Source organism: Corapipo altera, unplaced genomic scaffold, assembly GCF_003945725.1.
Source record: "Corapipo altera isolate COAL_440 unplaced genomic scaffold, ASM394572v1 180, whole genome shotgun sequence".
NCBI lineage: Eukaryota > Metazoa > Chordata > Aves > Passeriformes > Pipridae > Corapipo > Corapipo altera.
Genome location: NW_020884915.1, coordinates 1,173,871 through 1,199,735, shown reverse-complemented (window position 1 = coordinate 1,199,735; position 25,865 = coordinate 1,173,871). Strand labels below are relative to the sequence as shown.

Below are 25,865 nucleotides of genomic sequence, written 5' to 3'. Positions count from 1 at the left end.
TACAAAATCACTTATTTGCACAAGGAATGGTTCCTGTGTCAGTCCTGGCTTCTGCCACATGCTCCTGCTGGTGGGGAGGGAGGGAGAGAGGGAGGGATGGCTTCTGCCTTGGATATTCTTGAAAACATTCTTTCATTTTCTACATGAAGGTTAAATTCCAGCATTTCAAGTCTCTTTTCTTTTTAGCAAAATCTGCTTAAATTTTGAAATAGGTTCTTGAACAACTCCAAAGGCTGTCCCTGGTGAATTCCTCCACCATTAAGGCTGCTCTTTACGGATGTTTCCTGTTCATTTTGGTGGAATGAAATGGCACTCTGTCTCTTACACGATAGGGAAAAGCTGCAGTAAACTGAAACTGAAACAGAAGTACAATCCACAAGGGAAGCACTACCACAGGTTTAGTGTATTCCCATCAGAAATCACAAAAGTCTTTCAGGGTCTTATGTGTTTATCGTTAAACTTCCCCAGCCCCTGGATGGCTGAGGGCACCTGGATATTTTACATTTTGATGTGTGTAGATGGTTTATAAGCAGGTGCTGAAGGTGCAAGAACCTCTTTGCTTTTACAAGCTCTGAGCTGGAACTGTTGGTGCTGCCAGGGAGGGACTCTGAGATGCTTGGAAATATTTTCAAGTGTTTGGAACTGATTTCTCGTGGCATGTTGTAACACTGTGCAGGAAGGGCCTGGGCTTTTTGGGATGCAAGTGGTGCTGAAACAGCCCATGCCATGGTATGAGCGGTTATTTAATAGAATCACAGAATTTCCTGAGCTGGAAGGGACCCAGACAGACCATTAGTCCAACTCCTGACCCTTCACAGGACACCCCAACAATCCCACCCCAACCCTAAGAGTGTTGTCAAAATACTCCTTGAGCTCTGACAGTCTTGGGGCCGTGCCCTGGGGAGCCTGTTCGGTGCCCAACCGAACCTTTCCCTAATACCCAACCTAACCCTCCCCTGACACAGCTCCAGCTGTTCCCTTTGGTCCTGCCACCAGAGACCTCGTGCACACTTCATTACACAAAACAATTATTTATTTCAACCCATGTTTTGCTTGGAATCTTCATGAACCATGAGCAGGTGAGCTGTGATTCCAGCCAGCCTCGTGTGTGGTGTTTGTCAGAGCACCAGCAGAACACACTCCTGAAAATGCTTTCTGCCTTGCTTTAAAAGGCAATTAGAAATGGTTATGTTTGTGCCTTCGCCAGGAGCCCAAGTTTTCAAATTGCTGAGGAGTTTTCCCTTATTTGATTTTTTTATTATTATTTTTTTTCCCCCTTCAGCCCTAGAGAATCTTCATAAAACAACCAAGTGCTTAACTTTGAACTAGAAGGCAGGAAAAGTGGGCTGTGTGAAAGCCAGGTGGTGGTAATTTAGGCTCAATATTAAGTAATTTTAGATTAAGAAATGCCAAAATAAGAAAATATGGAGAAAATCATCATGTGAGCTGGGGATGGAGAGCTGATCCCTCCAGCAAACACCAGACAGGAGTTGGGGTGTAGGATTCCAAGTCTGATGCCCTCATTCTGGTGCTGCTGTTCCAGTTTATCTGTTGTCTTGCACTAAAAATTTGTCACTGAGTCTGCAATGGAAATACTTCCGTAATTGCCCGTATTATATGGATCATTGACCTTCAACAGTGGAGCTGCTGAAGCAACTGTCCATTTATCTGGAAAATTACCACATGGCAAGAGCACATTAGGCTGTTTCCCTCTGTCTCCTCCAGCAAGTGCCTGGGTCTTTTAAGTTGCTGGACCACAGATCCCTGCACTTGGTCCTTAATGCAACTTTAGTGCTGGAATAGAGAAGGAAAAGGAGATATGACCGTCCATTTCCCAGTGTAGCACCTTGATCTGGTTTAAGATTGTCAGAGAGCCAGAAAATACTGGGTTTGATCATTCAAGTTAAATATCAGCTTGAAAATGTAGATGTAAAAGTTGTAGGTCAATGAAACACAGTCAGAAATGATGGGCAGCCTGCAGGAGCCAGTGCTGCAGTGCAATGCCTAAAATATGTGATAAATAAAGTGATAATAACATAATAAATGACAAATCAAGTATTGAGGCACAGGCTTGTGTTTGTCTGTGCCTGTGCTCCAGCCAGGAGCATTCCCAGAATCACGGCACACCAAATTCTAGCAGTTCTGCTTTGAATGAACTTGCTGGTGGTTTTGAAGTGATCAAGGTTTTTATAGAATCCCAGGTTGGTGTGGGTTGGAAGGGACCTTAAAGCTCACCCAGTCCCACCCCTTACCAGGGGCAGGGACACCTTCCACTAGACCAGGTTGCTCCAAATCCCATCCAATCTGGCCTTGGACATTGCCAGGGATGGGACGTTTTCCCCATGTTCTGTCTAGTTCAGTCGCAGGAGGTTTGATCATACCTTGGGCTCCACAAGTGAAATTTTTGTGCAGAATTTTGTTCATTTTCAGTACATTTGGGGCATTAAAATTAGTGTTTGGCATAATTCTGCTCAAAAACCTGTGTGTGTTCAGCCCTGATTCCCACGGAATGAGGTCTGCTTGGGAGCTCCTGAGTCCAAATGAGTTTTGGGGGGAAAGTAAAACCCATTTGTTGTTTTGTTTAGAGAAATGCATTTATGGAAATTTATTTAGTTAATGAACTTCAGGTAAAGGGGGAGGGGGGGAACTTTTCAGCCAGTTTCATAAAGTCACCTCAAAATCACTAAAATCCAGTATGTTTTGTAGTAAATAATTATATTTTTTCATTCCCAAGTGTAGCTGCAGCTCTCTGCTCTGACTTTGTAAGCTGATGTTTACCAGGCAAAACAAAGGATAAAATTAGATGCTTGTTAAGTTTAGTTACACTTGTGTCTTATCTTGTAACTCTGTCTGAGTGTTTAAAAAAAGACAAATGAATAAGCAGCTCACTGGTGCCCAAGGCCATGTGCTGTCCAATGCTGAGGATCCAGGAGCAGAGCATCCTCCTGTCACTAATCCTGAATGCTTAAAGGAAAGCATTTTATTAAAATTTATCTTAAAAACACAGGTTTATTGACCCTACCTCAAGCACTCACAATGCTTTGAGCTATAGACTACTCTAGATGAATAATCCATTTAAAAAGAAGCATTTCCCATTTTTCTTTGCTGTTGCACAGTCCCGAAGCAGTTTTTGTCGGGATTATCCAGATAGATTATTCCTTTGCCTTACCCCATAATTTCCAGCACTTTCCCATGAGCACAGCACCCCTTATCACGTGGGCCAATTGTCTTCTATAAATATTTGTATTTTTACCCATATCACTGGTGGGAAGGTGCTGGAGGAATATGGAGGTGGTGGAGCAGATCCCTTGGCGCTTCATTTCTTCCTTCTAGAAACTTTTGCTATTTTCAGGTTTGTTTTTTTTCTCTCCAACTGAAATTTTATCCAAAACCTGAAAATTTTAAGTTAAAACACTTTAGCTGAAGATAACATTCCTCTAGAGCAGGTTAAGGAATCTCCTGGGTGTCACATGGTTGCTTGTGATCTGAGTTGGCCTCATCACCACTCTGGAACAGCACCCTTGGGTGGGGGAGGTGATTTGGGAGAGGGAGCTTGGATTTCCTGTTCCTGACTCATGAGTTGTCAGGGAATAAAGCAGTGACCCTTCTGTGTGTGTATTTCCTTTCTTAATCCCATATTTAAACTTTGTGCTCAAGCTCCAGGATAATTTTAGCAATAGAAAAAATCAAGTCTATTTTTTAAAAACTGAGTAACTTGTGAACATAGTTTATAGTTAATAGTTTTCAATGAGCTCTTTCAGAGCTCATATGGAAAGTTTGGAGATTTATTTTTAAATATTATAATTAGTTGTAATTCAATCTGCCCCCTAAGCAAGTGCCTTGAAACACATCTCTGGTATTCCTCTCATTTCTCATGATTTATCTTATCCCAGGATATGCCAGAATCAGGTATGGAAATGTTACAACAGACCCCTCTTCATTAGGCATCTGCTCACTTCACAGTCTAGTGTGACTTTAGGTGTTGCTACAAATCAATATGTTCTTAATTTTTATACTCTGTCTTTTCCAGCACAGGTTCCCTCCACTCTGTTGTTCCATTTATCTCTGTTGATCCTGTGTTGGAGGCACAACATGGAGACCCCAGGAGATGGGCAACAGCAGCAGGAATTGCCCTGAGGGGCTTGTTTTGGCTGGGAACTGGGATCAGCACAGCCAGGGTGAGTTAGTGGAAGACAGAGGGTTGTGACAAAGCATCTGCGTGCGATTTTGTGGGGAACTTGGAGAAAAAGGAAAATATTTCATCACAGGATAAACTTTAAGGGGAATGTAGTGCAGTTGTTTGAGGCCAGGTTGGACGGGGTTTGGAGCAACCTGGGAGAGTGGAAGGTGTCCCTGCCCATGGCAGGGGGTGGAACTGGGTGGTCTTTAAGGTCCCTCCCAACCCAAACCAGTCTGTGATTCCATGATGATGATGAAGGTGGGACAAAGGAAGGAAGTTCCCCTTTAGCTACAGATTCTCCAGACCATGGAAGGGATGGGCCAAGCAGCAAATGGGGGCTGAGCTTTGTTCCCAGGGACAAGTAAAGGTGGTATTTGGGTAAACCTGGTGTTTTCAGACTTGCATCAGTATGAGCAGCCTCTCTGAAAGCCAGGGGCAGTGTCTTGGCCAGGAACTGGAGTGGGACAGGTGCAGGGAAGAGGGGTAGTTTGGCCAAGGACCCAACAACCACCACTCCTCCCCCTGTCTTGTGGTGTTATAGTGGTGAGGCCACATCTGGTACGACCGAGGGAGGTGCAAACACAGAGTTCTTTAAATATTCCTGTATTTGAGAATCTATGGAAAACTACAATTTATCTCTCGCAGGCAATCTCTAAATATTTGCATTTTGCTCAGTAGCTGCACAGAACATGGTTGAGAGCAGGATCAGGCCACAGGCAGCCTTTGTTTTGTTAGTGAGAGGAGTTTGGAACAGGCTTCATTTTCACTCTATAAGCCTCTCTGTGATCTGCCTCGTGCATCTGTTTCCCCTTGATCTCGCTGTGTGACTGACAGCTACTTTACACCAGCATTATCTGTCAAAACATTATTTAATGGAATCCCTTCTAGAAGGAGTTTTTGTTATTATTAGAAATCAAAATGCGGCGATAATTGAATCCCTTTATATTCCCTGTGTAATGCAAGGAGTAAGACATATTCACACCTAAGGGGAAAACACATCTGGATTTCCTCTTTGCCCCAAGACCGGGAGCTCTCCCTTTCCCTGGCACAGCTTTGATTCGCCGCAGCTCGGAGGGAGAGGAAATTTGCAGTGTGTGCATCTCATCTGAGGGAAACAATGCCATACATCCACTGTTTTTTTTTTTTTTTTTTTTTTTTTTGCTATAGGAATCACATTAAATAAATATATAGCAAGCTGCAGTGTCACAACAAGTAGATGTACAATTACGAAGACAAAATACCCCAAGGAAATCAACACAAGGCTTATTAATATCCAGGCCTGCAGAAGACAACTGTCAGACAATTGGTCAACAAGGTACATGGTATCTGTTAGATACTGACTAACCCATTATGATCTTTATGAAGTGTCCTTTTGGGGGTCTAGATCTTCAAATATGAGTTGGAAGACCCTTTTCTTTTATTAGTTGCTAAGCTCTTTATACTTTTACCATATTGCGGCAGGTTAGAAGTCTGAGCTTTATTGTCTTATGTTATTGAAAATCCAGATTCCCGCAGCCTTCTCCCTCAGGTCAAGATTTGTCTGAGAATACATTCTCATTTCTCCATGTACAAAGGCTGTCTGGAGAGAGGCAGAAAAAGATTATGACTGTAATATACTTAAATCCAATTTATTTGCCTGACTAGAAACTTCCACACTTCACAATTGCTTCCTACAGAAGATTTTGTATTTAATTCCTTCATCGCAGTAAGGAGCAGGAATGATCTTAGTCCTCCAACAGGTATATGCTCCACACACACCTGAGCCAAAGGAAGGAGAGATGATGAAAACAGCAAATGGACACTTGTTTTGCATGTTTGCAGTTTATTTTTGCCGAAGGATAATGAGTTGCAAAGGGATCTCTAAATAACCTCTGCAGAGCTGGTGTTTGAGGGCACTGAGTGGGTTCTGAGCATCACCTGTGCAGTGCTCAATGCAGACATTTTGCTCAGTAGCTTCATTCTCATGCTCCTCTCTTAGTTCTTGGTTTGAGAGGACTTGTTAAGCTACTGAGGTCACTCACCAGGTTGCTGGGGCTATTTTAAACCTTCATTTGAGAAGGCTTGAAAAGCCCTGGGTCGGGTTTCCTACACCCTTTCCCTAAGCAGAGGTGGCACCAAACCCTTTCTGCCTGGCTCCCAGCACTGACCAAGGGAAACATGGACAGTCTGTAACACTGCAGGCCATTTAAGGCCTCACCAACCCATTTATTTAGGGGAGAGATATAAAATGGGATCAAAAGATGCTTTGAAAAGTGCAGTGCTCACCTTTGTGCTGCGTGTGGAGGGCTGTGGCTGAGAGCCTTGACTGTTCATAACCCTGTCCAGGGGCTTGGGATGCCTGTAGAGTGTTGATAAACCACCATGAAGAGATCAGTAAAGCCATTTATTGTGGCACCACCTCCTACTTGCCTTCAATTTAGCATGTGATCTGTAGCAGTGGTTGGGGCTCACTGCTTGCGCAGGGCAATGCCAAAATGCATCAGAAAGGAGACTTTCTTCACAGTTACAAGGACAAAAATATGCCAAACACTCTGAAGGTGCAAAATAGGAGCTGCCTCTGTCTCCTAGATTTTCCCATGACTTGGGGCAATACATATTTCATGAGACTGAAAAAAAGCCTAAAACATGGTTAACTCAGTCTGGGGCAGCTGTTTATTTAGGAATATGCTACAGTTGTGTTTTTAGCCAAGAAGAGCTCTCTGTTTAGTCCTAACAGAGACAAGCATAATTCCTCCAGAAAGTGCCATGGCACAGATCACTTTGGGGCAGCCAGACCAGATAAAGATCTTTGTCACAGCAAAATTTATTCAGTTGCTCCCAAACTTCCACAGCTGGTAAAATCCGGCATGTGGATCTGTGGCTTGTGTTTTCCATGAACGCTGTCCTTTCACCCCCTGAGCTGGAAACCTTTAATTCTCTTCCCAGTGTTCCCAACACTGTCTCCGTGCTGGAGTTTTGCACGGCCACCGTGCTGGATTTTTTCATTTTCCTCCCAATCTTAGGAACAAATTCTCCTTTTCAAAGTCTTCACCCTGTGGGGCTCTAAAATCATAACAATTAATACTGGCAAAGACTCCTGAAGCCACCTAAGCCATCCCTCCTAGGGCAGGATTGCTGGAACAGGCAAAGAAATTAACGGAGAGGGGAAGTACAGGAAGCAGGCAGGTACGTCCTCCAAAGCTGAAGTTGGGGTAAAAAGTTGAAATAATTTAAAAGAGCTGCTTGAGGGGAGGTGGTAGAACTGCTCTGTCACCTGAGTGTTTGATGGTTACTCTGTAAGCTGTTGAAATCACTAATTTGTCCCAATTTTAACTCTTATTTCAACATTTGCTTTTTTTTCCTTATTTTTACTTTTTTGTAGCAACAAGAGGTGATGGAACAGATTTACGGTATTCAGTGTTCCTCACCCTTCCAGAGGCGTTAAGTGGCTCTAAATGCATATGAAATATGTGTGCTGGGTTCCTCGCCTGCTCAGCAATGTGTTCTTCCTACGTTACTAATTGCTAGCAGGAAAAATAGGAGGAATTTGTTTACCAGCTTCCTGCATAATATTCAGACATCTGGAGCTACTAGGTCTGGATGGCATTCCTGGGGGAGAGAACATACATCAAGGACAATTAGACAACTGGGGAACTGCAGCCTAAAGGGAATTTGCCCAAACATGGGAAACAGCTCCGTGACGGGCGCGACAGCTCTGGCTGAGCCCAGCGCTCGCCCCGGCACCCAGTCACTTCCCTGGGCTTTTCTGCTCTTCCTCCTCTCCCTGGTGCAGTTTTTCCCTGCTCTGTTTGTCATCTTGGCAGTGCTGGGTGGATGGTTGGACTCAATGATCATAGAGGACTTTTCCTAAATTATTCCACGATGTCTGACCTCCTGTTTTTTTTGCTGTCTGCAGGTGCATTGTCCCCATCGCTGGCCCTTATTCCTGTGCAAATTTTCCCAAAGCAGGGATAGTACCCTCAGGAAAACTAATTTTTGTGAAACTTAACTGCGCCAGTGTCACTTAGGGATGTTTTATGCTCTGTTTAGGGAGAGTAAATACGTATGTTACACACCCTGACTGTGTGAGCCCTCCCTACTTCTGCCTCCTGTCACAGAGCTGCAGGTACAAACTCTTTTTTGTGGCTTCCTCTGGGCTTGTGGCACTCCTCAAAAATCCAGGGGCCACCACATGAGAAACAGGGAGCAACAGTTCCCTTGGGGTTTCTCCTCATCTGTGACACAGATGGGTTATCGATGATTTTCTCTGTTCTTATTTAACTGCTCGAGATCAGCTGAGACAGACGGTGTGGATTGATTGAAATCAGCCAAGTAACTGCTTTTAATCATGATTTAAATCAAAAAGTGAGAAACCTTGGTTTAACGAATTGATTTTTAAATTTGCTTTGCATTTGTGCTTTTTCAGTTTCCTAAATAAACGTCTGTCCCCTTTGGGGGTGTCCTGGAACCAAAATTTTCTTTGTAACACATTGGGGCTAAAAACACCCCATGGTTTCCACTTATGTATTTTATGAACATACTTCTATTCAAATTTAATTTTTATACAAAAACCACTTCTCTGCTGTATTTTTATTCCTTTTTTTTTTTGTTGAATGTGTTTTACACTTCACGGCATCAGGCTACAACTGGAGGTGACTGGAAGGCAGCCAAGGGACACTTGGGTGGTCTTTAGGGCCCCTTCTAAGCCAAACCCTTCTGTGACTCTATGAAACTGTGAGTAATGGCAGGGAGGAAGCACTGGGGGACCCCTCTGAGCACCCACAAATTATTAATTTATCCCCCCACGTGGTTACTGCTGTGAATTTCCAACAAAACTCCGGCACTTCTGAGAAGGTCCTCCTGTCAGAGCTGGTGCTGGGATCGGTCAGGGTGGGCATCACTGTTTTTGAGGCACCTGGCTTTGTCTGGGGTGGGTGTCCATGGTCATATTTGCCATTGGATAGTCACAGTGGGGAAAAGGAAGCTGACCTTCTGGTGTGGCCCAGTAACTGTGGGGGTTAGAATTCAGAATTCATTCTGATTCTGAATCACCTGATTCTCCTCCAGCAGGTCCTCTGCTCACTCTCCCATGGCTGTTTGGTGTTCCCTCTCAGCTGGTGTTGCTCACTGAGGTCCAATCCAAATGCCATCCCAACAGGCGTGAATGGATCCTGGTGTCAGGAGCCCTCACTGATTTCCTAAAGGGCTGATCAATACCTGAGCCAGAGTTTTGCTGCTGGCAAAGGTTAAGCTGTGTGCTTCCCCTGCAGATAAAACAGAACATTATGTCTTCTTCGAACTCACTCAGAATTGCAAATCATCCACTCCTGGAAGCGAGATACGGTGAGATACCTGTAAGCAGCTTTGCCAGCACCAGGCAGGGCTGGTTTCCAGCAGGAACAAGGTTCATACCAGCCAAGGTTCCTCCCCCTCTGCCTGAGCTGCATCCCAGAGTTTCCCTTTGCTAGTGTGAGGAGAGGATGGAGCTCAGCTTTCTCCAAGACCCTGAGCCTTGGCAGTATTTGAGCTGTGGAGAGGTGATGCTCAGGAGAAGGAAATCAGAGCAGAGCAAATAGAGCTGTATGTGCAGCTCTGAGGGAGCACGGAGCGCTGCTCCACGAGCAGTGCTGGAGCTCCTTCCTGTGGTGGCAGTGATGAGTTACTCACTGTGTGCCACCAGCCTGGCGTCGGGAGATCAGCCTGAGCACCTATCTGCCTGATGATCCACCCTGCATGTCCTCCAGCCAGGATATTCCCAGGATCACAGGAGCCCTGTGGTGCCTCGTGGTTGGTGGGCGCGGGGCAGGGTGACCTGCTGGTCACTGTCTGCTCCTGGAGACTCCAGAGGGGAGTGGTCATTCCAACCAGCTCTGGGCCAGCTGTATGGTCACTCATGGGATATTCCATATATAATGCTATTTTCTTACTGCAGGTGCGTGTATTTTCCCAGTCAGGAATGGTCAAATTGGTGTTGGGGATGGAAAAACAGAGAAAGGAGGTGATAATGCAGCACCTGCACCACAGATATTCCTGGCCTCAATACAGGCAGCAGCAAGGAATTTGGGGGCCAGATAGCTCTGGGGAGCCCCTGCCCAGCCCTGCCAGCCCCCAAGAAACCCCTGATTATGGCAGGTGATGGGCCAAGCTGTGGGTCCATCCTGCTCTCCTGGCCATGGGCACAGCAGCAGCAGTTTGCAAGTGGTGCCTGCAGATCTTCAAAAGAACAGAATTTGGCCCTTAATGTTCTTTTGATGTGTTTTTTGTATGCAAATAAGGTTTAATTTCTGAACTTTGAACAGTTTGCAGATGAGTTTATTAGAGTGTTGTGTTATTAAGTTTATACCCCTGGGGTCAGTGCAAGGCAGTCAGAAACCACAGCGAACATTATTTATATTATTAAACAAAGTCAAGGAATTTCAGGCAGCTGGTATTCACCACCAAAGCAGACAATCAAAACAAAGCCATATTTGTAATCATACTCAGTAGTCTTTTTATGTGGAGTAATTACTAAAATAATCGAAAGACATGGATCAGATTATTAATGACAGTGATAGCCTGGAATACACATCCCTACCTTGCAGAGAGCAGACGGGGAAGTGGGAAATGTAATGAATAGCCCTGGGGTTCTGCAATGCCAGTGCTCACACTTGGAAATCTGTTGTCTCAGCTGATGAGCTCTGAGGGGACCATTATCAGCCCTGCTGCTGGTTGGGCTCCGGATGGTGATTTTGAACCTGGTGCTTTTCTATCTGATGGACTGGTTTTGCTCTAAAGAAACTAAATATGACTTATTAATGAATTCTTTTTAATATGATCATTTATATGCATATAGCTGGTGAAATTAAAAATAAGGTAGAAAACATCCAGGCTAATTTGCCCGTATTGACACAGGAATGGGACACTGAGTGGGGATACAAGTGGGAGCCTGCACAGGCTTCACTGGCTCTGGGTTGTGAGCTGGCTTCAATGCCAGGTCGGATGCGGCTTGGAGCAACCTGGTCTAGTGGAAGGTGTCCCTGTCGATGGCAGGGGGTGGAATGAGGTGATCATTAAAGTCCCTTCCAACCCAAACCATTCCATGATTCTGTGACATTTGTGTATGATGCTTACCTGCTCACGCTGCTCCACAGAGCGTGGCCTTACCTACGCCTGCCTCCCAAAATTATTTGAAGTCTAAACCTGCTATAGAAAGAAAGTAGAACTATAGAGATACACCAGGTCCAACTCCAGCCCCCCGAACCCCACTGGGTCTCTATTCAGGACTGGGCACTGCACTGAGAGCAAAGCAGGGAATGCAGGACTGTGTGGGGGTGGGAAGAAACCCTTCTCGTACCCCTGGAATGGGAGCAGTGGGAATAAAATGCCACCTCTTTTCTGGCACTAATGAATATGTGGCAGTTCAGGAATAGCTCTGTGCCCATAGGAAGTCTGGATTTTCAGCTACTGTTTAAGTTTCTCTTCTAAAAGTGCCGGTGAGGCTCAGTCCTGTCATCCACTTCCTCTTACAACTGCCGTCAACTTCAAAGGAAATCCTGCTGGCAAAATAGCTACAGAATTGTGTCAGGAGTTTATTTGCTCCCAAGATTAGATAATTAATGAAGATAGAATATTAAAATTACATTTACATAAAGCTAAGGGTAATCTTAAAGTGTTCTATTATTTTGTAAATGACCCGAAGTTTGTAACACATTTATAATGATGAATCAAGAGACAAGTCCTTTCAAATGAGGAAGTACAATTTATAATCTCACTTTCCTTCATTATTTATTCATCCTGCTGTTGAATCATCTACTCTTCAAAACCTGGAAAACCACAGAGCTCACTTTACCTGGCAATGTTATTTTACAAAAGTTATACCAAGCTCTGTGTTTGAGTCAGTCCAAATCACACCAGAGGGGGAGCTCCAAGCTGATCCTTTTTCTTTAGTTAATCTGAAATTCATTGAATAACGGGTTCATTTGGTTTGGAAAGGACCTTAAAATTCATTCTACTTCCTGCCATGGGCAGGGACACCTTCCACTAGACCAGATTGCTCCAAGCCCTGTCCAAGCTTCCAGGGCTGGGGCAGCCACAGCTTCTCTGGGCAATCTGTGCCAGGGCCTCACCACCCTCACAGGGAAGAAGGTCTTGCTAATGTCCTATCTAAATCTTCCTTTCTTCAGCTTGAGGCCATACATTCCACAGAACTTTTGCTGTCTGGCTTTCCCTGCAGGTTTAGACATTGCTACACCTGAATTACTGAACATGTAGTGATGGTAAAAACAGACATTTTCTATTTTCAGCATAAAACCATGGAAATATTGATTCCTTTCCACCTTAGTACCGGCTTTGTGGCAGTGCCCTGAACAATCGCCATCATATGAACTCATTGTTCTGCTTGTTTCAAAATAAGCATCTCTCACCCAGCAGAGCTTTATTTAAAGCCAACTGCCTATTGCCAGGAGCAGCATTTTCCCACCCCTACACCAAGGAGGAATTTTCATCACAGAAGCTGTGGCTGCCCCATCCCTGGAAGGTTGGATGGGGCTTGGAGCAACCTGGGCTAGTGGAAGGTGTCCCTGCCCATGGCAGGGAGTGGGACTGGATGAGTTTTAATGTCTCTTCCAACCCAAACCATTCATGATTCTATTCTAAGTGCAGACATGACCCTCAGTGGGCACCAAGGGCTCAGGACGATTCCACCAAAGGTATCAGGTCCTTATGCCAAAGGCTACTCTAGAGGCATTCCCTTATCCCAAACAGGAACAATAAGAACCCCAAAATCCTTGCCATAAGGGCTGGCACTATAACCAAACCACCTCTCAGCTTTTCAACACAGAGAGAAGTGTTTTGGTTGAGAAATGGGAGAGAAAATGTTTTGGTCCTATTTGTAAAATAGCTGCCACAGCCTCTTGCCTGGGAAAGGGATTTGCTGCACAGAGAGACTGAGAAAGTGTCAGTTTTGTAAAGAGCAGGATTTTGTGACTCAGCTTTTAACAGAATTGGAACAACTTCTACATGATGCTCAGTACAACTGAGGTAACCCTGGCCATAAAAACAGACAGAAAACTCTGAATGTTATTTCCTAACTACCTTAAACTACCTAATCTTAAAGAAATAGCCTCTCTTTGCCAAATAACTCAAACCAGCTATTTCCCTTTTCTTACAAACTCTTTTTAAAATTACTCTGCACTTGTTTCCTTCTTGGCTTTGCGCAGGAACTGACATTTTAAAAGCACCACAAACTCTTTCCTTGGTGAGCTACTGAGTCAGGGACTGAAACATCTGTCACTTACTGGGATTTTCCAGCTGGAGGTCTTGAATTCAGAGAACTTTCTTTTATTTAAAGGATTTTTTTTTTCCAGACTTAAAGAAACCAGCATCCAGTGGAGTGTTGGAGCCAGAACTGTTGGTGCAGTGAGCGCTGAGGCGTTGGAGATGGATTCCTGACTCCTCTCCTGTGAGTGTGAAGATGAGGGTGGTATGGGTGAAGGCTGGTGTTTGGAAGCAGAAGGAGCCTTTTGGTGGGATCTAGGAGGCACAGGAAGGATTTTAGCTGTGCTCTGCCCTGCTGGGAGGTTGTAATGGAATACTTGCATTCCACTGAACTTGTGCCTTGTTATTCCCAGGGCATGGACAAGCCTAGCTTAGGGGACACAGGGAGAAGTGTGTTCACATGTCATAATTCTGGATTCAAGCTGTGGCCGCCCCATCCCTGGAAGTGTCCAAGGCCAGGTTGGATGGGGCTTGGAGCAACCTGGGCTAGTGGAAGGTGTCCCTGCTCATGGTAGCGGTGGGACAAGATGATCCTTAAGGTTACTTCCAACCCAAACCAGTCTGAGCTTCTCTATAATTAAAAGGTAAATGTTAATAGCATGGTTTGAGAGGGAAGAGCTTCCCAAGGAGCTGGACAGACTCTTGAGCACCTGCAGACCTGGAACAAGTGGAAAGGGGAAGAAAGTATAACGTGAACTGGGTATTAATGTTCTGATACAGACAAATTAATCCTTAATTAAAGTGACCATGGGGCCTCTTTGGAACCACCAGTGGCCAGCACTGGGTGGCAACACAGTTGGAAAGAATCCCATGTGGAACACACATGTGAGAAAACCTTGGGCTGATTTCACACTTTTGGCTCCATAGATTAGGAAACATCTTCTTGATTCTGTAAGTCTGTATCCCATCTGCAGCCTTTCCAAAACTTCACAGGCCTCTCACTGTGCAATTACAGGAGGATTTTAGTCTGATTATACATTAAAACTCCCCTCTCTAAAGAAACTCAAAGATCAGAGACATTTTCTTTTAAGCATTACATTATTTGAACACTCCTGCTGCTTATTACAAAATGTTTCTACAGGGCACTATGGAACTTTTAGACTTGATATTTTCATTATTAGAATTGTTTTCTCTATAAATCCAAGCATTTCACTTCTATCCACTTCTTTTTTATCCAAATGTATGTTAGAAAGTTTTAATCACAACCTGAGCAGGATGCAACAGTCACAAGCCACTGCTGTGGATACATTAAGAGGACTACAAGAATCAAAACCAAACACAAAATAAATGACATGTTTGTCCTTCAGCTATGTGAAAATGGGAATGCAAAGTCTACAGTCTTATTTTTTCTGATCCCCCCTATTCTCTAATCTTATCAAATATACATTCCCATATTCCGAGGCAGCCTGATAAAGCAGCTTGCTAGAAATAAGTTGCATTGGATTTTGTAGAGCACATTTTCCTTGTAAATCCAATTTCACAATCTGGTTCTGGCGACATATTAGCCATTGCTTAGCATAGCAAATGTTCCTGGAATATTTGATCCACCAAGTTCCACAACATGCAGCAGTTGGGCTGTACCAGGTCTGGTGTGGCAGCAGGACCAGGACAGGGACTGTCCCCTGTGCCATCACAGGCACCTTGAGTGCTGTGTCCAGTTCTGGGCCCTCATGACAAGGACATTGAGGGGCTGGAGCATGTCCAGGGAAGGGAATGGAGCTGGGGAAGGGCCTGGAGCACCAGGAGTAGCTGAGGGAGCTGGGGGGCTCAGCCTGGAGAAAAGGAGGCTCAGGGGGGACCTTCTCACTCTCTGCAACTCCCTGACAGGAGGGGGGAGCTGGGGGGGGGGTTCGGGCTCTGCTGCCAGGGAACAAGGGACAGGATGAGAGGAAATGGCCTCAAGCTGTGCCAGGAGAGGTTCAGGTTGGACATGAAGAGGAATTTCTTCCTGGAAAGGGAAGGGGCTGCCCAAGGAGGTGGTGGAGTCCCCATCCCTGGAGATGTTCAAGGAACAACTTGGATGTGACACAGTGCTCTGGGCTGGTGGGGATGAGGTGGGATCAGGCACAGGTTGGACTCGATGGGCTGGGAGGGCTTTTCCAACCTTAATGATTCTGTGATTCTACACATTCCCTTTCCCTAGACCCCATTCTTTACTGGGAATGCATCCTGCTTTCACACCACAGTCCTTATTTACCCTTCCAAGGCAGGGGTGGGGATCACTCCCCAGTAAACACCTCCATTCCCAGCACCTGCCCAGCCTCAGTGCATCTGCACAGGGAGCTTTTGCTCTCCCTGTTTGTCTGTGAATGGAGGTGCCTCAAGGTTCATAAATCTGTATGCAGTAGTAGGGGTTCTCTAACAGCAATTCATTTTAATTATGTGAGACATAAAAGGACCACCTACAGATGAGACAATACAGCTGTAAGATTCTCAAGGTTACTACAGGGAATACTTCATAACTGAAGTATGTTTTCCCCAAGGAATTCGACTACCATTTGATTTAATTTTTAATTTTTACATTTTAATCAAAAATAGATCAAATGGTGGTGTTCTCCCCTGGGAAACATACTTCAGATATGAAGCAGTCCATGTTCCTTTTAAATATGTAAAGCTGCCATTTATGTATAACTCATGAATGACACCCTGTGTTGCAAGCAAATATCACGCAGTGATTTTGAGATTGTTGCAGTAACAACACTATAATCACACACAAATATCACCCCACCTGGTTCTACAAAGAAAATGGCAATAAAGTGAGGACTTGGGGAGCTAATCTGATCTATCTTGAGTGCTAAAGCAGAGCCACATGGATGGAACATGTGCATGTTGATATTGTATTGATCACTCATCCCACAGGGCTGGTGAGCACCAGGTAAGGTGTTGCTGTGCTTGGAAGGTCAGGGTCAGAAACATAATTTAGAATATCAGAGACAAGAATGAAACACAGCATGCTCCAGGCTTGCAAGAAGGCTGGAGAGGGACTGTGGACAAGGGATGGAGGGACAGGACATGGGGAATGGCTTCCCACTGCCAGAGGGTAGGATGAGATGGGATATTGGGAAGGTATTTGTGGCTGGGAGGGTGGTGAGGCCCTGGTACAGGTTGCCCAGAGAAGCTGTGGCTGCCCCATCCCTGGAAGTGTCCAAGGCCAGGCTGGACAGGGCTTGGAGCAACCTGGGCTTAGTGGAAGGTGTCCCTGCCCATGGCAGGAGGTGGGACTGGACGAGTTTTAAGGTCCCTTCCAGCCAAAACCAGTCTGGGATTCTGTGACAGGAAGAAACAGCTTTAAGTTGCACAAGGGGAGATTCAGGTTGGATATTGGGAAAATTCCTTCATGGAAAGGGTTGTCCAGCCCTGGCACAGCTGCCCAGGGCAGTAGTGGAGTCCCCTCCCTGGAGGGATTTAAAAGCTGTGTGGATGTGGCACTTGGGGACACGGGTTAGTGGTGGCCTTGGCAATGCTGGGATGGGACTGAATGGTCTGAGAGGGCTTTTCCAACCTTAACGATTCTGTGATTCTATTGCCCTCCTGGTTTTTTTTTTCTCCTTTTTATGTGTATTTAAAAAGCAAACAAGATGGCCAATGTTTTTCTTGCTTCCTTGAGAAGAATTTGGAACAAGAGAGGAACGGCTGGGTCCTGATGCCCCTGGAGGTGGGGAAGCCAATGGCTCCCTAGGCAAGCCACTTGTCCCCACTGGGAAATCCAGGAGAAGAGGATCCCAATTGCTGGTGTCCAAATTATACTTGTGGAGTTTCGTTTTCAGGACAAGTCGCTTTGGTCAAACAGCTGTTTGGATGCAGCACTGGAAGCTCCTTCTCAGAGCACTGTGCAGAGTTTTGGGTGGATATCCAGGCATCCTGAATGGAAGTTTGATGTGTGAGAAAATGCCAAGGTGTAACTCTTAATTTGATAATTACTGCCAGTAAACAAGGCAAGAGCAGAATTATTAACGTGTGACTATTAATGTGGAAATAGATGATATCACATTAAGTTCCCAGGAGAGCTGCTGAGGTTTTAAGCAACTAATTTAGACATAAACATCACAATTTTTAAATATATTCAATAAATTATAATATTTTAAATAAATAAAAAATAAATTTAAATATATTAATTTCAACATATAAGTTCTATAAGTCTTGTCTTTGTGGCCTGGCAGATCCAGACTGCCTTTAAACCTCAAGATATCAAGAGATAGCAGTCAAGATATCAAATGGATGTGGAATTACCATCAAATAAATAGTTAAGCAAATACCAGTACCATAATCTAAAGCAATTAAATCTAGAACAACAATCTTATATAACAGATATTTTTATATATATATATATGTTATATAAATATATATGTATAATATAAAATGATAGAATAATATATTTATTGTCCTCAAAGATTTAATTTGCCTTTATACCTCAGTGTCTTCAGAAATCATTACTGGAATAACACACCCAGACAATTTCATGATGTAGCCAAAGTGGTCTTTATTGCTTCTGCTTTTGTAAGGAACAATTTACAAAATACAAAAAAATAATAATTATATAATTTTAACCTGAATTAAAAACAGACCAGGTGCCTTTTTTAACTATGTACATGTAAATAAAGCATTGCTCTTCTTACTCTGTGTACAAACCACAGCATTAGGAAATATAAAGATTATATATTTTATATCAATAAAACAAAAATTCATATTTATACAATTCATACAAAAATAATTCTGTGGTTCTGCTGCAGATTTGACACAAATCTGCTTTAAAGGAATATTCACCTGCCCCAGCCTTCTGATTCTGCCACAAAACCCTTCTGATTCTGGCAGATCGCAAAATAAATTATATCTATTTAAAAAAAATAGCACTACTAAAAGCCTTCACTTTAGCAAACTATCCATAAAAGAGTCTGGCAAAATAAACACTTGAAGAAAAGTACAAAGATCAGTGTTTACAGAGCCATTGTGCTGTCTACTCTCTTATACGGATCTGAATCATGGGTCATCTACTGCCACCACCTGCGACTCCCAGAACGCTTCCATCAACGCTGCCTCCGAACAATCCTTAACATCCACTGGTCAGATTATGTGACCAATACATCTGTTCTTGAACTAGGAGCAGTCACAAGTATTGAGGCCATGTTACTGAGAACGCAGTTGCATTGGGCAGGACACGTCTCCAGGATGAAGTACCACCGCCTCCCTAAGATCGTGCTTTATGGTGAACTTGCCACCAGCTGCCACAAGAGAGGAGCCACAAAGAAAAGATACAAGGACTCCCTGAAACAACAGCTCAGCCTTGGCCATATTGATCACCATAACTGGTCTACTCTGGCCTCAAATCAGGAGGTCTGGAGACACACCATCTATAACGCTGCTGTCTCCTTTGAGAACACACACAGGGTCACTCTCGAGGAGAAAAGACAACGCAGAAAGAATCGTGCCTTGTCGATACCACCTAAGGAGCCTTTCTGCTGTGCCTTTTGCAACTGGACTTGTCTATCTCGTATTGGCCTTCGCAGCAAATGCGGGTAGAGCCCTTCCTAAATCTTCGTTGGCGAAGCCTAGCCATGATGAAACTCCTTATTCTCAGGAACAATGGGAAACTGACACAAAAATCACATCAAAATCAAACACCAATGTGACTTCGCCAGCCAACTGTGAGCGGCCCTGTGAGTTATGTACCATCAAATTTGAAAAAAAAAAAAATCCAAGTAATGCTTGTTCTAAAAGGAGGAGAATTTAAAAGAACATGGCACAAAACCTACAAGGACCACAAAAAACTCCAGCTGGTTCTTGTTTTTATCATATTCCAGCCCAGATTCAAGCAAGACACGACCGAGACATGGTAATACAGGCCAAAAGAAACCTGTTGGAAACTACTGACCCTATCGAAAAGCTTCCTTTACTGTGTTTAGCAAGGGGGTCTGCTGGCATCAAAGGACTTGGAAAGTGAGTCTAAGAAGTCAAATGCATTATTCAGCCTAATAGTTTTAGCTGCAAGAGGCTCACAGGCTTAACAGGGACCAAAATTTGAGTTTCTTGGTTCCAATGCAAATGCCACAACTCCACATATAACATGGGAATCCAAAAGTCCTTTGCCTGAAGACTTTGCAGTCTGATGAAGCCCAAAATTAACCTTTAAAAGCCTGTCACTAGTTTTGTCCACTTTTGGAGCTACTAAATCAATTTGAAGTGGCTCCTGGCTGCTCTGGGAACAGGAGAACCCAAATGTTGTTGTGTCTTTTTTTGGGTTGAACTCTGCCCAAAAGCTGATGTGTTGCATCCAAATAGCAAAACTATGTTGTCTTAGAGCCTAAAAGTTATATAATCCTATAGACTGGCAAAAATATAGATGGAATTATTTACGACAAGCCAATAAAAGGATGTTGGATGACGAGTCCAAGCCTTTTTAAACAGATTTTTCTGGATTTCAATATAAGCTTCAAGGGGATTTTTATTGGCCTTCTCAGCTGCAAAACTGAGCAGCCACTTAAAAAAACAAAATATTTGTCTCCTCCTGTTTCTGCCTGTGGCCCTGTAAAAGAAGCATTTTCCAAGAGTGCCAGGGAATGTGTCCAGGAAAACCTCTGACATCAACGTGACCTCTGGCCCAGGACCAGGTGAAGACAAGGCCTAAGGCCAGATCAACTTAATTAGTTCCAAAACATTAAATCAACCTTTTCTTTTCCTTTTCAAACACATTCTGAGCTACCTTAAGAGCAGAAGCATTTTTTTCAAGTGTAAAAATGATGCTAATTGTGCACTGAGTGCTACCAGAGCCATTTGGTGCATGTTGAGCACAACAAACCAGACCAGAGGAGGGGTGTTGCAAGGATCCAGGTGGGAACAAGGACACCTCCAGGATCCAAACAGGAAAGCAGTGCTGCTCTTCTGCCAACTCTCCATTTCTAGAAGCCCAGGATATGACTGAAGTGTCCCTGAAATGCCAAAATTTCATGTCACTAAAAACAATCTCAACAAAGTCTTTTCCTCAGAGTTTATTTTAAATCACAGTTTCACTAGCAACATCACAAATATTTTTTCCCCAAGGACTAGGGGACACCTAACAAATCTGGACATTAAAAGGAACTGTTCAGTGTGATCTGTACAAGGACCATGACTGAGTTATGAAATTGGTTTTGTATATGAAGTTAAAATACACCCACAGAAAATAAAGACAATTTTAGCATCATATTTATATACCTTATTTTGTTTTACCATTAACGTTAAAAGATTTTGAGGATAGAAGAAAAATTTACCTTTTAGTTGGCAACTTTAAACTCAAGCCTGCATTTCTTTATGTCACGTTGTCTCAGTTCAAAGAACTCATAGTAATACTTCTAACTAGACTCTCAGTATCAGCTTCTTATTATTTTAAGAAGGAAGATAATTTACTGTTAGAACTCTTACCAAATTTACTGAAGTATTACTGTATTATCTGTTACTGGCCATGAATAACTGACTATGAAGACTCTTCACTGACTGTAAAGAGACCACAATTAAATCTATACAGAAACATATTTAAAATCAGAAACAAATTTTAAAATTTGCTTTGAGCAAAGCATTTTTCATCTCATCTTGACAACATGAAACTAATTTAGGAAAAGTCTAGTGAGAAGCCCTACAAGGGCTCCAGGTTTTTGTAATCCAACCTTGAGTTTCTACATTGAAAGCACAGAACATTCAAAGTAGAAAAGATCTTTAGTTGTGAGCTTCCAGCTCTCACTGAGCTAAGCTGGCGTTTTCCTTGTTTCCTACAGCTGTTGCTGAAGAGCATTTAATAGTGAGTAAAACAGGTCATCCAATAATCCCAAACTTCCATAGATAAATGTTCTGGAAGAGGTGAATTTTACCTCCTCCAATTATCTGGCTTTTATCTCAAGGTCATTATTAGGCCATAGGAAAAAACACGTCAGGCTGATCTGACTGAAAATAGAAATGGTGTTATTTTATTATATTATTATTTGGGACGATGATATTTGTACTCAGTCGTGAGATTCTAAAATGAGGTGGTCACTGACAGAAGAATTTTACAAAGTCTGATGTCACTGTAGCTTTGGAATGCAACAAAACTGATTTAATATGCCAGGTTTTAATCCCAAGATGTTCTTTGGGTTTTGGGGTTTTAACCCCACAGATGTTCTCCACAAAGTGGCCACGCTGGTTCCCATATTCCTACAGTCAGCCCTGGATCTGGTTTTCCTTTTATTTTTAAAGATGAGCAGAAATAAGTTGACACAGCCAATGTCTTTCCAGTCATAGCTGACTCCTGACAGCATTCAATGGAAACTTTGCCATGAATTCCATCAAATCCCAGATTTTGCTATAAACATTCAGTATCTCCCCCCACCTCTCCTCATTTTGGCTCTGTAGGGAGCAGTATCTTCAGGCTACTCGTTGGAAAGGAAGTATCCAATTAGAGGGAAAAATAAGAGACAGAAGGAGATTCCTAGACATTTTGTTATGATCCAGTAAATCAAGGGCAATTAAAAATGGGGTAGATAAGTTGTATGTTACTGTTTGCTTTAATTACTTCCTAAACTCTGCTTTTTAGGGGGAATTTGAAAAATGTGTTGCCAACCCATATATTTTCCAGCTGCTGCTCCAAAGATATTAATTTGTGCTCTGCTGAAATGCTAAATCAATCTGCCTTTGTTTTTATTTACATGCTTTACTCCTGAGCAATGGCATTGTGGCGTTTATTAACTTTAATGGATCTAATAGTTCTGTCCCAGAAAGCAGGTTCACACACTTACAGACTCTCCAGCAACACATCTGGGGCAAGGCTGTGCAGCTCCTTTGCTTCCATGGTTTTCCAAAATCTGATGAGCAAAACCACATACAACACCATCAAAAAAAAAAAGGCATTTTTTTTGCAGCTTTACTATAAAATGTATTTTAAATATGATCTTGTAACAAACAGACTCACAATGTAAACATACCATGGAATTTTGCTTTGTTTTTGCTGCCCAAGGACCACAGTCAGGGGAGAGTTTCTGTCTGGAATCCAGATCCATGGCACAATCCATGAGGTAGCCATTAGCCTCCCCTGGGATGCTTTCCAACAATTTGCACACTCGTTTCTGAAAGAATCAAAAGCACTATTTCCATGTCATTGCAAGGCATAGGGCCCAAATTTTCAGGATTTTCCTGTTTATGACTCCTAAGAATGCCACATTCATTGGGAAGAACACTAAGTTAGGAATGGACTCTGAGACACCAAAATGTTGTATTTCCCACTGCACCTTATGCTGGGTGAGCAGGGAATTCTGCCCATCTCACCATGTCTCTGGGCTTCAGTATCATAAAATTCCACTGGGAAAAGACCCTCCTTCAGCCTCCATTAGTGCAGGATTTAGGCCGGTATTTATCGAAGAAGAGGATCAGGGAAGTTGGGTGAAATGACTCATTAAATTCAGGAATGGAAGGAAAACCCTGAAGCCACATCAGACAGCGATGAGGACACACTTTGTGATCTTTCCTTGAATACTGTCACCTTTTTCCAGCTTTCCACAGCAGGATAATCAATTAACTTCACCCTCCTGGAGCTCTTACCTGAGCTAGGACCAAGTGACATTGGGATGTCCTGGGAACCCAAGGTGGGAGAAAGGGCTCAGCTAAGCCCTCACAGCGCTGAGCAACTCAACAAAAGATAAGGGATTCCCAAAAATACTGCTTTGAACACCCTTTTAGGAACTGGGAAGGTGAAGTTGCAAGTATCTGGAAAACAACTGGAAACTTTAAGAACAAGATCTTTGGGCTGTGACTGCCTATGGAAAGGAAGGACTACCCAAATCCCAGGGATTCCTTGGAATTGTAACAGCAAATTACCAGAGTAATGGGAAATTACAAATGTGACAGATTTAGGGTCTGGCTCTGAATTCCAAAGAGATACACACACACTTCTGAAACTTTTTCCCAAACAAACTTTAAGGAATACCCATATTCCATCTCTTTCTCCAACACATGATTCCCCAGGAAGAAGATGTGTTGGCACAGCACTGACAGAGTATCAAAGCACAGAAACTAAATTTAAAACGGGAATATGTTATGCAAAAACTAAAATGGATCACTACAACAGGAACCTCAGTGGAAAGCAGCTGAGATGGGAACACTGAGAAAGAAGAATGGGATATCTGGATGACAGAGAGGGATCTTTGGATGGGAAAGGAATCAAAAAGTGAAGTATCTATTGTAGTAAGAAAGTGAATAATAGAATAACAAAAAGTCTGAGAAGGTCCTCTAAAGAGATATGGAATTCCACTGGGAAAATATCCTCTTCCCTTTGTTGCTGCAGAATTCATGCCTTATTAAAGGGAACAGCCTCCTGGTGCAGCAGATGACTGGGAAGATGTGTAAGATGAAGGAAAAAAGGGAAAAATGGGTGCCACACATCAGAAGGAGTCTGGTTTATCAAAACTAAATTCAAGGTACTGGTTTTGTGGTTTAATTGGCATCAGAGACGGGAATTCAGGACACAGAGAGGACAAACTCCTCAGGCCAATGCCAAGATAATCTGTGGAAGTTTCTTGCTTCAGGGAAGACCTGACTCTCTGGAATTCTCCCTTAGGGAAGAAGCAATCAATCCATCAGTCCTGCCTGTGAAAGGAACAGAGGGCAGGATTCAGAGAACCTGTGATTAATAAAGATAAACGAGCTCCCTATTAAAAAGCAAACACGGATTGCATCCAAACTGCTTTTGTTAGGGAATGATTATGCCACTTCCAGCTTGAAAATGCTGCTGAAGACAAGCAATAACAAATCAAATACAGGCAGAAAACAGATCTCTCTGCAGAGAAGTCACTCTCACTTTCTTTTCCAGCTGGAAAGGCCTGGAAAATCCCACGAATTTCCATGATGCTGACAGGGTAAAAGCCTCAGAGATGCTGCTTTTCATCAACAGTGAAAACAAACTGGTGCAAAAACTATTTGCATGGAACAAACAACCTAAATACCAGAGAAAATAGTTTAAAGAAAGAGTATTGCTTCTTCATTGGTTTGTTTTTTATAAGATTTGAAAAATCTCCTATAAATTTAATATGTTCATCATAAACAATTTCTGCTCCATTTTTAGAAGCCAGGCAAACTCCTGTTTGAGGTTCCATCAACACCTGTCCTACAGCTATAACTCAGGTCTCCAGGCAGCCCAGCTTTCCAGCTCCACTGGATTTATTTATGGAAAGGACCTTGACGGCCATGTGGACATGCTCCTTGTTTTTAGGGCCCAGCTCCCTATGGAAAGATGGCTCTGTTTGGGATAGCAGAGGAAAGATCCATGCAGATCCTTCTAGGACACTTTGCTTGAAGACCATTCCAAACCAGAACACACCAGAAGCTCTGGCCTCAAAAATCTGATATTCCTTTAAGTCCAAACACCTTAAAACCAGGACAGGGAGCTCCATCCTACAGCAAGTTTCTGAAATCCATGGAAATAACTACATCAGGGTGCAAAAGGAAATCAAATGTGAATATCTAGAACACAGAGTAGGAGCTGAGGCAGAGTAAAAAGAGCTGGGACAGGGCAAGAAATGTTCCAAAGCACCTTGCCTATGCTGCCAGTTGGGCTCATGCTGCCAGCTAAAATCATGGAATTATGGAATCACAGCATGGTTTGGGTTGGAAGGGACCTTAAAGCCCATCCAGTTCCACTCCCTGCCACAGGCAGGAACATCTTCCACCATCTCAGTTTGCTCCAAGCCCCGTCCAACCTGGGCTTGGACACTTCCAGGGATGGGGCAGGTACAGCTTCTTATCTTAAATGATATTTAAGGTCCCTTCCAACCCAAACCAGTCTGGGGTTCTGATCCCTCTCTGTCCCACAAGTTTCAAAAGGATTTTTCCTGCTCTACAGACAACCAGCTCATAGATTTGCTTCTGGGCAAATGCTAGTTCATGAAGCAGAAAAAAAAAGTTGTTCTTTGCCTCTCTAACCTCAAACCCAGAAGAAACTCCTTCTTCCCTATGTAACTCTGTCAGTCCTAGGCAAGAAGCTCATAGGAGCTCCTCTCCTTCTCAGTAAAGTGTGTCCCTGATAAATGGAGTTTACCCCTAAACACACAAGTTTTTGCTCGTGTTATACATGGACATGAGATGACCAAGGGAGAGCAGGGCAGTGTGAACACCAGGATTGGTTTTCCTTGGAATTCCTGTTAAAGTTTTGCAAAGTGAGCAGCTGGGCATGTTCTAAGACGAGAGATGTTCACAAGGTGGTGGATGAGATGGAGATTTTCCTTGCTGGAATGGAGAAATGGACCCACACAAACTCAGCTGAAATGGAAAACTACTCTGGAAGCCCAATAGGTAAATGTTAAACACACCATTCCTGGAGGCACATCCTGGAGCCAGGAGAGCAGGAATACACGGAATTAGCAAGGCCACCTGGTAAAGAGGGTTTGAGCCAGAAAAAAAAAAAAAGAAAATAAAATTTAGAAAGGAAAAAGGAGGGGAGGGAAAGGGAAAGGGGGGG

General features: G+C 43.4%; 1 long non-coding RNA gene across 1 annotated transcript; it reads left to right on the top strand.

Moving 5' to 3' along the window:
• The first annotated feature begins 3,889 nt into the window (after positions 1 to 3,889).
• On the top strand, positions 3,890 to 5,481 carry LOC113952747. Its single transcript, XR_003529647.1, has 3 exons — positions 3,890 to 3,909; positions 4,031 to 4,178; positions 5,348 to 5,481. It is a non-coding gene; the product is annotated as an uncharacterized LOC113952747 (long non-coding RNA).
• Positions 5,482 to 25,865: the final 20,384 nt, after the last annotated feature.